Consider the following 12,336-nt stretch of genomic DNA (forward strand, 5'->3'; position numbering starts at 1 on the left):
GGCAGCATTATTTTCTGGTGGTGCTCAGCTTGCATGACTTACTTTTGCAATTGAATCCAACAGGAGCCAGCCTCCTGTGTTTGGACAACAGCCTACTCAGTCTGCATTTGGCTCTGAACAGCTCCTGATCTCAGTATGGTCTCCCACTTTGGCAGCAGTGTCACAAATGTCAACATCACAAAAAATAATCCCAATAAAGTAATCCCAGGACTCAAGAGGCTGAGGCAGAAGGACCACTGCAAATTTGAGGCCACCCTGGGCCACAAAATGAGTTCAGGCCCTATGTGAACTGCATAAGGAGACCCTGCATCCAAAAGACAAAAAGAAAAAAAAAAGAATAAGGAACAGTCACCTCTGAGGCCAATCCTAGCATGCCTGCAGCCTTAGATCAGCCTTTACCCCGGAGATGCTGTACTGAACCAGTATGTAGCAGCAGCACTTAGAGTTGGCTCAAAAAGGAAAGATATATGCTCTTCTGGATCTCTTCACGGTCATAATGTAAACAGTACTCTTAAGGCGACCACGATGTGACACACAACAGTTTTAACACTGCCAGTGTCCTTTGTCCACATACAGGAGTGTAATACATCCTGCCTTTATCTGAAGTCAGATGCTCAAAGCTCTTTAATTTGAAATTTTTCTCACTTTTCTTTATATGAGCCCCTTTCCCTCTCTCCAACTCCATTTAATCATCAGTGGAATTTGCCACTGAAATAATAACTGGAGTACAAACTGATTCTTCAGAAAAGAGTATTTCAGGATCCAGCTCATAATTCACTGATTTGACACAGTCTAGCTATACACATGAATAAAGCCTGCATGGAGAACAGCTTTATACATAAATGTAGCACGTGCATTACTAGGTATGTTCCTAAGCACTTATGGCATGTGTTGACATTATATTGTATCCTATACATCAGGATTGTGCAGATGAGAAGACACTGAAATATGAACTATTTCTATACTGTGTGCTGCAGTATGTGAAGAATTGAGTGTATTGTGCACTAAAATTATCTGACACAGAAAGCCTGACTAAAGCATGGTAAGCACTTTTTGAGCTAGCCTACAGCTACTTTATTTGCTATGGAAGAGTTATATGATACTTCCATATTTTCTATCAACTGTCTTTATTCGTGATTTTATTAATAAACTTTTATGAAGATATCTTGCTCTCTATGATTTTTTTTTGCACAATGCTAACCTGTGAACCTCAACATATGGAAAGAGTAAGCATTTGAAAGGCCAGCTAGAAAAGTTCGAAAACAGAAATACAGTGTAAGTGTGTGTCTGACTTGATAAACATTCCTCCTGGGACTCACCCCAGAGCGCCATCATAGGCTGGGGTTGGGAAAGTGGGAATAGGACATTAGGACTTGAGGGGACAGGAAGCAAGGGAGGAAAAGTGCAGAGAAGGCAATTTTGTGTCTGGGTCACTAGTTTGGGATTCTGAATTTATCCTGTAGAGCAACTTATTAACAGTATTCTTCAGGTTCGAATTTTAGCAATCTACACTAAAATATAAACAAGTTGGACTAGAGGTAGCTTAAATTTTCAGATTGGTACTTTCTAAAATGGACATGTGATATGTACCATTTTTAAACAAAAATGATTATCTTATACTACAAACTTTTTGGCAAACAGTATTGGGAATAGAATAAAATAAAAGCAAAATCAGATTGACACAAAGTTTTTTCAATTCTTATAACAGAAGAATCAAAAAACTGGATAATGAAACACGTAATTTAATTCCCAAAACAGAAGACCCAAGAAAATGAAGAAAGTATAAGGTCTCCAAAATGCTTTGTACCCACAGTAGAATCACTCTTCATAAAGAATAAAAATGACCATCAATGTTAACTCTGCACAGGCAAGAATCTAAATGAGAAAAGCTTCCATGAGCAGCTAAGATTGTGGGCCTTTAGTAAACACTCATTTGCCATGAAATCTGTGGTAGACCCATTGAATCACTAAAATAATCTGAGACACATTGGAAGTGTTCAAAACTTTTTGATGGAAAGATTTCCCTGCCTCATAAGTAGGACAAGGCAATTTTTCTTTTAAAGGGTAGAATCCTACAAATTAGAAGATACATGAGTGTCCACAACAAATGGCATTGATAGAACTACAACAGAAATGATCCTTAAAGATTTTTTAATGCATAATGTGTTTCCCTCAAGTAATTATTTATGTGCCTTCTACCAGTGTCCAGTAGTGGGTCGCTCTCTGTGCTACACAAACATAGCATCCAGGCAAGGCAGCACAACCCAAGGATTAACATTTATCTACCCTCACAAAGAAATAATAGAGGCCCAGCCAGATAGCTCAGTGGACTAAAGCACTTGTTGAGGCAGAGTGCAGGGAGCAAGATTCCATCCCTGGCATGCTGTGCCAGCCCTGCCTCTGGGGTGCGCTGAGATGGCTAATGAGACTGGGTGTGGTGACCTACACCTGTAATTCCAGCGCTTGGGAGACTGAAAACAGGAGGATCACTACAAGTCCAAACTCTGCAGTGAGACCCTGTAGACCCTGTACTAAATACATTAAAAATAAAAAAAGAAAGGAAGAAATATCAAAAAGAGGAAGACTTTTATTGAAGTAGGTCAGGTTAAACTCATGGTAGAAACTGACACTGAAAATTTACTGTCTGAAATCCTAAGTATCACTAAAGAGGACAAATACTAGATCTGAAACCATTACTAATTGGAGAGACAGCTCGGCAGACATGACTAAAAACGCAAACTAACACACATATGGCGGACTAAGATTTGGCAAGGTTCCCAAATATACACAATGAAGATATGACGGGATCTTCACCTAAGAGTATATTCAAAACTTTTCTTTGCAAGGACAAAATGCCAACACCTCAAACAACAGGATGTTTCTTATGTGACACAATTTCTGGGAGCCCAAGCTCAACTGGCTCTGAGGCAGAAGCAGAACAGCATGGGGCCAAGGCTGAGGAAAAGCTGCTCCACCCATAGAGGCAAGAAGCAGTGTGAAGGGAGAATGCTGAGAGAAAGCTATACCTCCAGCCCAAAGGACACACCTTCAACCAGCTGCCACTTTCAGCTAGAGAACTCATCAATGAATGAATCCACTGATGTATTCACCACCCCCATGACAAATCACCTTTCAAACACAAGGAGGGACATGTCAGATCTCCATCTAAAGATATTTGGAAAACTAGTCATAAACAAGCGAGAAAAAGGAAATACCAGACAGCTATGGTACATCACTTACAAAAACGAACTCAAAATGGATTAAAGACTTAAATGTAGGACTTAAATATGTTAAACTCCATAGAGATAACAGATAAAGCTCCCAGAAATTTTTTGTCTTGGTGATGAAATTTTGGATATAATACCCAAAGAATAGATGACAAAAAGCAAAAATAAACAAGTAGGACTCTATCAAAATAAAAAGCTTCAGCACAACAAAATGAATGGTCAACAAATGAAATGGGGAAAATACTTACAAACCATGTGCTGGTGAGTAGTTAATAAAAAAAATACTCTGGGAACACATGCAACTCAATAGCGTAGAAATCAGATGAGCTAATTATGAAATGGGCAAAAGATCTAAGCAAGTATTTTTCCAAATCAAGACATAAAACTGGCCAAGAAGTACAGGAAAAGGTGTTTAACATCACTAATCATGAAGGAAAAGCAAATAAAAAATATAAGAGGGTACCACCACATACCTCTTAGGCTAGGTATCACATACCCACTAGGCTAGCAAAGATAAGTGTTAACACTGTGAAGACAGCAAGTCTGTAAATTGGAACAGCCACTATGAAAAAAGGCATGGAAATCTTCAAAAAATTGAAAATACACCTCTGGATCCAGCAATCTCACTTGAGTGCTTACCCAGGCCCTTTTATTTATTTAATCTTGAGAATTTTGAAACAGGTTTTCCTTAAATCACTAATCTCAGAATTCTGAGGGGCTGTGATAGGAGGATCAGGAGTTTGAGGCCAGCCTGATAAGCAAAGAGTCACTGTCCCAAAATAAAAAGTTACAAAAAGGGCAGGGGGACTAGTTCGATAGGAAGCCCTCAATCCACTGCAGCATTCCCCCATTCTGCCAATGGTACTAAGATGGATGAACTGGAAAATATATTAATGAAATGAGCCAAAGAAATGAAGTTAAATGTACATACTCAGTTATAGGTGGAAGTTAAACCACTCACATCCATGGTAATTAAGGGCTGTGAGGTGGAAGAATGGGGAGGTAATAGTCAACAAATGCAAGGTGTCCCACAGGAAGAATAAGTCATGTGGAAATCTATTGTGCAGCACTGTGACTACAATTAATAACAGCAACTGGTATATTTCAAAATTGCTTTTTTTTTCCAGAACCGGGGATTGAACTCAGCCCCTTGTGCTTGCCAGGCAAGCATTTATTCTACTGAGCTATCTCCCCATCCCCAAAATTGCTAAACGAGTATTAAAGTTCCTCACTGCCAAAATAAATATTTAAGACGATACATGTATTAACGTCACAATTCACTCTACAGCACAAAGTTATTGTCAATTTACAATAAAATCTAAGAAACATTTTCTTCACTAATCTGACGCTCCTACAAAATTTCAATGTCGCAGATACATTGTTCTGTAGCTCTTTTCTTGGCCACAAACCATAGTATCACAGGTACCCCAAGAATCTGAGCAGGGCACACAGGTTGAAAATGCGTGTACAAGGGTAAAGTGAACTAACTGGTCATGGTACCAGACCTATGTAGTGGTTGAATGACCTCTAAATCAGGTCACGAACTCTCTCTAAAATTTATTTTTACGTTATTTTGACTGCGCTTGCCAGGCATAGGCTTATGCAGCTGGCTATAGCCCTGGCCCTTAAACCAAGGTATAAACAGCTTTTTATTCTTGTTGGCCTCTGGTTTCCACAGGACCACCCCATGAACAGCCAGCGTTTAAAATCAGAAGTGGCTGATAACCGCAGGTCATCATCTCTGAGGAACCAGACAGGCTAGACCTGAGCTGGACCCAGGGAAGCTCCGACCCCAGGCGTGAGGTTCCAGCAGCCCAGACCCCCAGGGAGCCGAACGTGGGACCCTGCACCCCAAGGCCTCTGCACCACGGCTCGCGACCCTCAAGGAGACGCCTCTCGAAAGCAACGCGCGCTACCTGGGCGAAGGCGAATTCAATCCGGAGGGCCGTGTGGAGTGCGCAGCCGCGGGCGGCGGATCCCCAGCCTCTCTCTGCGCCAAGCCCTCTGGCGCAGGGAATCCCGCGCCGGCGGATCCTTCTCGCTGCCGGCTGGCCTGCCTGAGGCGCGGACCTCCATGGTCTGCGGCCCTACTGGGGTCCCGCGTCCCCTCACAGTCCGCCCAGGCCCAGCGGTTACAGCCGCGCTCACAGGGCAGTACAGGCCTGCTCTGAGGGCCCCTCAACGACCAACTGCGGGATAACACCGCACATACCTCTGGGGGCCTAAGCTTGAATATCAGTGGGCCCGCGCCGCCCTCAGCGCTCCAGCCCGCCAGCGAACCAATCGCAACGCTTCCTGATGCACGTGACACGTATCGACCAATCGGGTGCGCAAGACGGCCCGCTATGCAGCATGCAGCTCCTGGTGCTTTGGAATCAGCACCGGCAACCTCGGATGCCTAGGGAGCGCGAGGACACTGGTGCATGCAATGTGGACGCAGGTGCTGACAACCGAAGTTTAAGGAAAAAGGTTGCAAAAGTGTGAAGGAGGTGGAGCAAGAAGTTCCCATAGTCTCAGGGTCACAGCTGCAGGTGTGTGCATTTCCTCAAGAAGCTTCATGATGGGTTTGATGCTCTGCCCAGCTCTTAGAGAAACTAGTCTTCTGCTGACTCCAGGGACTTCTGCTGGCTCTAGGGATTCCACAGAAATCCTGAAAGGAGCAGAATCCCTAGATTCCACCGAGCTCCAGCACTACACATAATGACTGCCTGTAACAGAAATCCCCAGAGTACAATACCCTAAACCATAAGATTGTTTTCTCTCATAAAACAAATGATCACGCTATCATTGAAGAGACTGAGACTCTGTGCTTTATCATCCCTAGAACTTGTCACCACACCATAAATTTAACTCCTGGAGCAACTAGCAGCCATCATGCCTGTAAGGGGTTAAAAGAACTTTGTGCCTTAACTGTGAAATTGTTTTTAAAAATAACCCTTGTGCTTCCTGTTATCTACTTTATGAAATATAGTCTCCCTTTCGGCCCAAGGCTGTTCAACAATAAATAACTGTTTCTTGTCAAGGGAGCAAGCTAACACAAACTCCCTCCCCAACCATCTCCTATAACGTAGTCAGCTTAAGATGTATCTTATAAAAATATACACTTATCACTAAGCTGTGAAAGACCTTTTAGTTATGAAGAGTTCACAGTTGTGTCAAATAAAGGTAGTTTCTGTTGTTCTGTGCTAGGTAACAAATTTGCTTACCAAACTGGATGTGATTTCTGTTATAAATACACCCCTGTTACCTATGTTCGGGGCCCATCAGCCTTCTCATTCGTGAGAAGTGGCTGACGAACCTCAGCTCAGTATACAAAAGGCTCTATTCAAATTTCTATCTGGCTCATGTGGTGCCTATGCAGGGTTGACCCATAACAATGCCCTTATTTCACAAAGGTCCTTTTTAGGTGTCCCACCCAACAATTTCTACCTGTATCTTATAGACTCTGTCTTGTGAATGTGGCCTCATATAGCTGGGAAATATAGTCACAGCAAAGGCCTATTGCTGTATGTAATGAAATCTCATTGCAAAAAAGACAATTTGTATAGGCATCTGGCTACTCTGCCAGGGTTTCTTTCCCAATTTTTTTTTAGCTTTGTAAGTGGTCGTTGTGTTCCCCAGCTCAGTAAACATAAAGCCTCCCCAAGGTGTGCAGAACAATTTACTAGGCAAACACAGACTCTGAAAGGCCCTGTGCTGGATGCCACAAGGCCATTATTACTGACTCCATGACACAAATGACACTGGAAGCTAGAAATCATGAAAAATTAGAAGTGAGAGTGGCTTACAGGTATGCCACTCTGGTCCTATATGAGTTGACTGTAAGGTAGTATAAATACATGAAATTAAGGATTATGATTTTGGGTATTCACTGACAAAGGCCACCTTATCTAAAGGCCAGAGTAATAAACAAGTGTTATGGAGATTAATCACTGCCTTGTAACTCAGAAACAGGTTCCAGGTAATATGCCAACACAAAAAAAGATCCTCACATCAGAACACCAGTGTGGTAATGTTAGGAAACTGTTGTATGTAGTAGAGTAAGAGGATTGAAGAAGTTGATTTGGAATTTGTGTCACCACTATGTAAAGAAGAACTGTGCTCAATCTTGAGATTTTTGAGAAGAAATGAACTTCGTTTTATGCATTTAATAAACAATGTCTATTGTACACTTGTGCTGAGTTAAGCATCAATTTGAGTTGGCAAATGACACATTGTGCTGCCCACAGTCTATGAGAAAACAGACATATGTACGGACACTATGAACACATAAGACATTTGTAGTTTGGGGACTCATGGAAATAACAAACAATCTAGAAGAGAAGAGGAAAGTTAGAGAAGGCTTTCTAAAGAGGTGATCACTTTCATAACCAAAACTAAATGCCTAGTATTTTAAATGAGTACTGTTTTTTTTTTAAAATGCGTCAGTTATTTGATTAGGTTCTTAGTAAGAAATTTAGAACACTGATTTATGAGGATAAATTTCATTTGTCAGAGCAAAAACGAATCACAGGTAGCCCCAGAGCTGAGGGACAGTTTTGATTCTTGCTAAAATCTGAGTCCACCGCTTTCTGATCTGCCATACACTGCTCTGAAATCTGGCATCTCTCTGTCAGTATCAAAGATCTCATCCTCCTGGTGTCTGCGTTTCCACAGCTGCTTCTTCTAAGCATAAGTGAGGTGTTTGGGGATTTTCACTTTGCTGATAGCAATTTTTGTAAAGGTGGCAATGACATATTTCTGGTGTGTTCTGCTTAGAGGAACAAGATTAAGGCTAAGAGGCCCAGTCACAAGTAGCAAGCCACTGGCCAACTGCTTCAGGAAGACCACTATCTTACCTCTGTGACCCAGTAAGGATGATCAAGATGGTGCCAGAAGGGATGCTAGCTCCAAGTTTCCTCACATGCTGACTGAAGGGTTTCTTGCTGTGGCTCAAGAGCTTTCAGGGCACATCTTCAGTAGAGCAGCATCAAGGCCTTTTTTGAAGCTTAACCACCTGGGTCCCTCTGTTCTTTTCTCCACGGACTGGTTTTGTGATAGTAGTAAGAATTTCTCCTTCTTTTTCTTCTCAAACTTTGATTAAGCAGCTGTGTACTTTCTCTTGTACAAAGCCTTTCTCTAGTACATAGCAGATAGTACACAGTTGCTAAATTTTCTCAGCTGCAGTGGGGCTGCCCCTTTTTAGACTTTTCTGCCTTCATCTTACCTTTTCACTAGTGCCACTGTCAGCCACCTTCTTGGCTTCGTGTTTATTTTCTTTAGTGTCTGGCTTCTCACCTGCTATCTTGCAAGATGGGAAAGAGCTAAATGAGTACTGTTTTGATAAATCAAACTCAAATGCATATTCTATAAAGAATTTAATAATATATACAAAAATCTTTTTTTTCTTCCCTGGAAGTGCAAGTGCCTGAGTTCAATCCCCAGTTTTTTGGTTTTTTTTTTTTTTTTTTTTTTTTTTTTGTACCCGGAATCAACATCACAACCTCACACTTGCAAGAGGGGTTCTATGCCACTGAGCTGTAATCCTGGCCAAAAGTCTTGTCAATTTTAATGTGAGTTTATGTTTATCTAACATAATTATTGGATTTTCAACTCTTTCTTAGGGTGGTGCTCATAAAAATCTATGTAAATATCTCTACAGCATTTCTTCTAACATTTCTATCATATTTTCAAACTTTCAGCCAATCTGGAATTTGTTTATACATTACTGTTCATTTCATAGTTAGACTTATAATTTACTTCTAGAAATCAAATCTGGGGCTGGAAGATAGCTCAGCCATCTAAAGCACCTGCTTAGGCAAGCTTAGGGACCACAGTTAAATCCCCAGTACTACATGCCATGAAAGCCCTGCCTCCAGGGCAGGATGAGCAGGCCACAAAAAAGTCTGTATTTAAGTTTATAAAACTACAAATTAATTGAGTAGTATGATGTTTTACTCTTGTACACCTTGGGTAACATTCAAATAAGGTTAAGTATACCTGTCTTCTCATTTATCATTTCTTACGTAAAATATTTCTAAACTTTAAATTAAATGTCTAAATATAAAACGAACAGTAATGTATAAAGAAAGTCAAAATGGACTGAAAGTGTGAAAATAAAATAGTAATGTTTGAAGAATGCTGTAGAAATGTTTATATAGATTTATTATGAGCACCTCCCTAAGAAAGAGTTGAAAATCTAACAATTATGTTAGGTAAACGTAAAGTCACAGATAACTGCTTGAAATGCACAGTACATTATTATCATAATAGCCCACAAGTAGGCGCTCCTAACCAGAACTTACACCTAGACCCAATAATATTGTTAAATAAATAGTATAACCTGATTTTTACTTACTTCACACACAGATTTGCTTCACAATCCACCATAAACTTAATAGTTTAAAGCACCACACATGCTCTCTCACAGTTTGGAGGGCATAAATCCTGTCATGGTTTCTGTCACTAGGCTGCAATCCAAGTATTGACCAGGGCTTTCTGTCTCATCAAAGGATTCACTGAGGAAAGATCCATGTCCAAATCCCCTCAATTTATTGGCACAATTCCTTTTTGTAACTTTACACTCAAGTATCTTTCTTTTTTCTCTTCTTTCTTTCTTTCCTTCCTGTCTTTCCTTCTTTCTTTCTTTTTTCTTTCCTTCCTTCCTTCCTTCCTTCCTTCCTTCCTTCCTTCTTTCTTTCTTCTGCTTTGTGCGTTTCACTACCTGCAACAGATTTCAGGCTCTGGTGCTCATCTGTCAGGTGCTGCACCATTGAGCTACATTCCCTGCCCAGAATACATTTACTCACTGACTGAGCAGTAGGCTGTGTATCTCTAGCAATTTGTTTAAATTAAATATCACCTATACAGCATAAGGACCTGACTGGAAAGTGCTAAGTCTTGAGTTTGATCCCTGGGACCACAAACAAAGAGACAAACAAAAAATATCACCTATAAATGTTAAACTGTTTCAAATTATTCATTAGTATAATATATTAAAACAATAGGGTTGGGGGCTGGGGAGTTGGTTCAGGAGAATAAGCACTTGCCTAGCAAGTGCAAGGGCCTGAGTTCAATTCCCGGTTCCACCAAAAAATAAAAATAAAACCTTTACTAGCCTTGCAAGTTCAGTGAGGACTCAGGACATAACAGAACTTGTACTGTAATATCCTGTAACTCAGTGGTGTCCCAAATTTTCTGATCAAGAAGATTATGGGGCCAAAGAGGAGAATGATTGATGATATAGGGTGTGCCTAAGGAAAGTCATATGTAGAGAAAACATTCTCTCAAGCTTTCACAGAGAACAAATGGGTCAAGCAATGGCCATGACTCATCCACATGCTGACACTGACAAAGGATCTACAAACTGTGGTACAGGGATTCAGGGAAAATCCTGAGGGGATTTGACTGACCTTGTCACATGCAAAAGTTACATATCTTGTCATATACGTCTTGCTTTATTTTGGTCTTAACTATCCAATAGGAAAGTATAAAAGCAAGGGGACTGGGGAGATAGCTCAGTAGAATAAGCACTTGCCTAGCAAGCACAAGGATCTGAATTCAATCCTTGGTTCTACAAAAAAAAAAAGTATAAAAAGTAAAGCCATATTAATATGTTGAGCTGTAAAAGGCTCAAGTCAACAACTTCTGACATCGCCAGTCCTACAGATAACTTCCTACTATTATGGACTACTGGAGTATATTGGATTATTTTGCTGAATTCACACACCTACAATGTTTAAATGATAATGGAACACCCATCTCTGACAAAACTAATGATAAAAAGGGGATATAAACAAAGGACTATTTTGTATCTGGATATACAAAATAGGACAGATATAAAGCTACTTTAATTTAATTCAATAAAAAGAAAGATTTGTACTAATAAAGTTTGGACAGGATATCATGTGTGCATCTTGTACTATGAATAACCACTACAAAGACAAGAATATGAAATGTACTATTTATTGAAACTGTCATCGTAATCAGTTTTGAAACTGTTTCATTGCTATTTGTTTCTCCTTGTTTCCATAATTTTATTGAGAAACAAATAGCAATGAGACAGTATCAACCCAAATTGTTAGGACAGTTTCAATAATTAACACACTGCATGCATTCTTCCTAGTGGTTATTTGCTGTTCAAGATGCAGACATGACATCCCATTCACAAACACTATTAGAACAAATCACTCTATTCACTAAGAGAATGTAACTATATATCTATCCTAACCACTTTGAATACACAGATACAAAATGGACATTCATCTGTATCCCCCTTTTTGTTTAGTTCCGTCATTTGAATATTATAGGTGTGTTAACTCTGCAAAATATTCAAAAAGAGTCCAATAGTCCATAATAGTATTGGGTCTTCTGCTTGACTGTGACTGTCAGAAATTGTTGACCTGAGCCCCCTACAGCTCAACATAACACCATCGCTTTACTTCTTATACGTTTCATACTTTTCTGCTGGATGGTTAAGAGCAAGGTAAAGCAGGACCTATGCAACAAGAGTTGTAGCTTTTGGGTCTGATAAGGTCAATGAAATCCCCTCAGGATTTATCCTGAGATCCTGTACCTCAGATTGTAGAACCTTTGTCAGTGTCAGCCATGTGGATGAGTCACGGCCATTGCTTGGCCAATGTGCTCTCTGTGAAAGACGGAGAAAATGTTTTCTTTCCATGTGACTCTACTTAGGCACACTCTACACATCATCGATCACTTTCCTCTTTGGCCCCATAATCCCCTTGATCAGAAAATTTGGGACAAGTTCTCATATGTCCTGAATATTAATTGACCTTGGAAGGCTAAGGCCAAAATGTTGGGTTTCCCTGTGGCCCTCCTTTTTCTCTAATTTTTGTCTGCAAACTTAGGTTGTTAACCCTCCAGAAGAGAAGCTTATTGTTATTACCATACAACCTAGACTGGTAAGCTTAACCTTTCTCAATAAAATTAATTTTTAATAAAGAGAAAAAGAAAGACAAAAAATCCACAATGGCTCATGGAATGAAATTACCTAGGTAGAGTTTAAGTATAAGCTATGAATTGTTCCTAAAATAAAAATATAAAGAATTTCAAGGATGAAAAAAGAAAACAATAGGGCCAGTGATATAGCTCAGTGGCTCAAGCATCT

At 40.2% G+C, this 12,336-nt stretch overlaps 1 pseudogene; it reads right to left on the reverse strand.

The window, feature by feature from the left end:
* LOC105741344 overlaps positions 1-12,336 on the reverse strand; it is a 105,093-nt pseudogene that overhangs the window by 77,268 nt on the left and 15,489 nt on the right.

This window comes from Octodon degus, unplaced genomic scaffold (genome assembly GCF_000260255.1).
Source record: "Octodon degus isolate 3935 unplaced genomic scaffold, OctDeg1.0 scaffold00477, whole genome shotgun sequence".
NCBI classification, from domain to species: Eukaryota; Metazoa; Chordata; class Mammalia; order Rodentia; family Octodontidae; genus Octodon; species Octodon degus.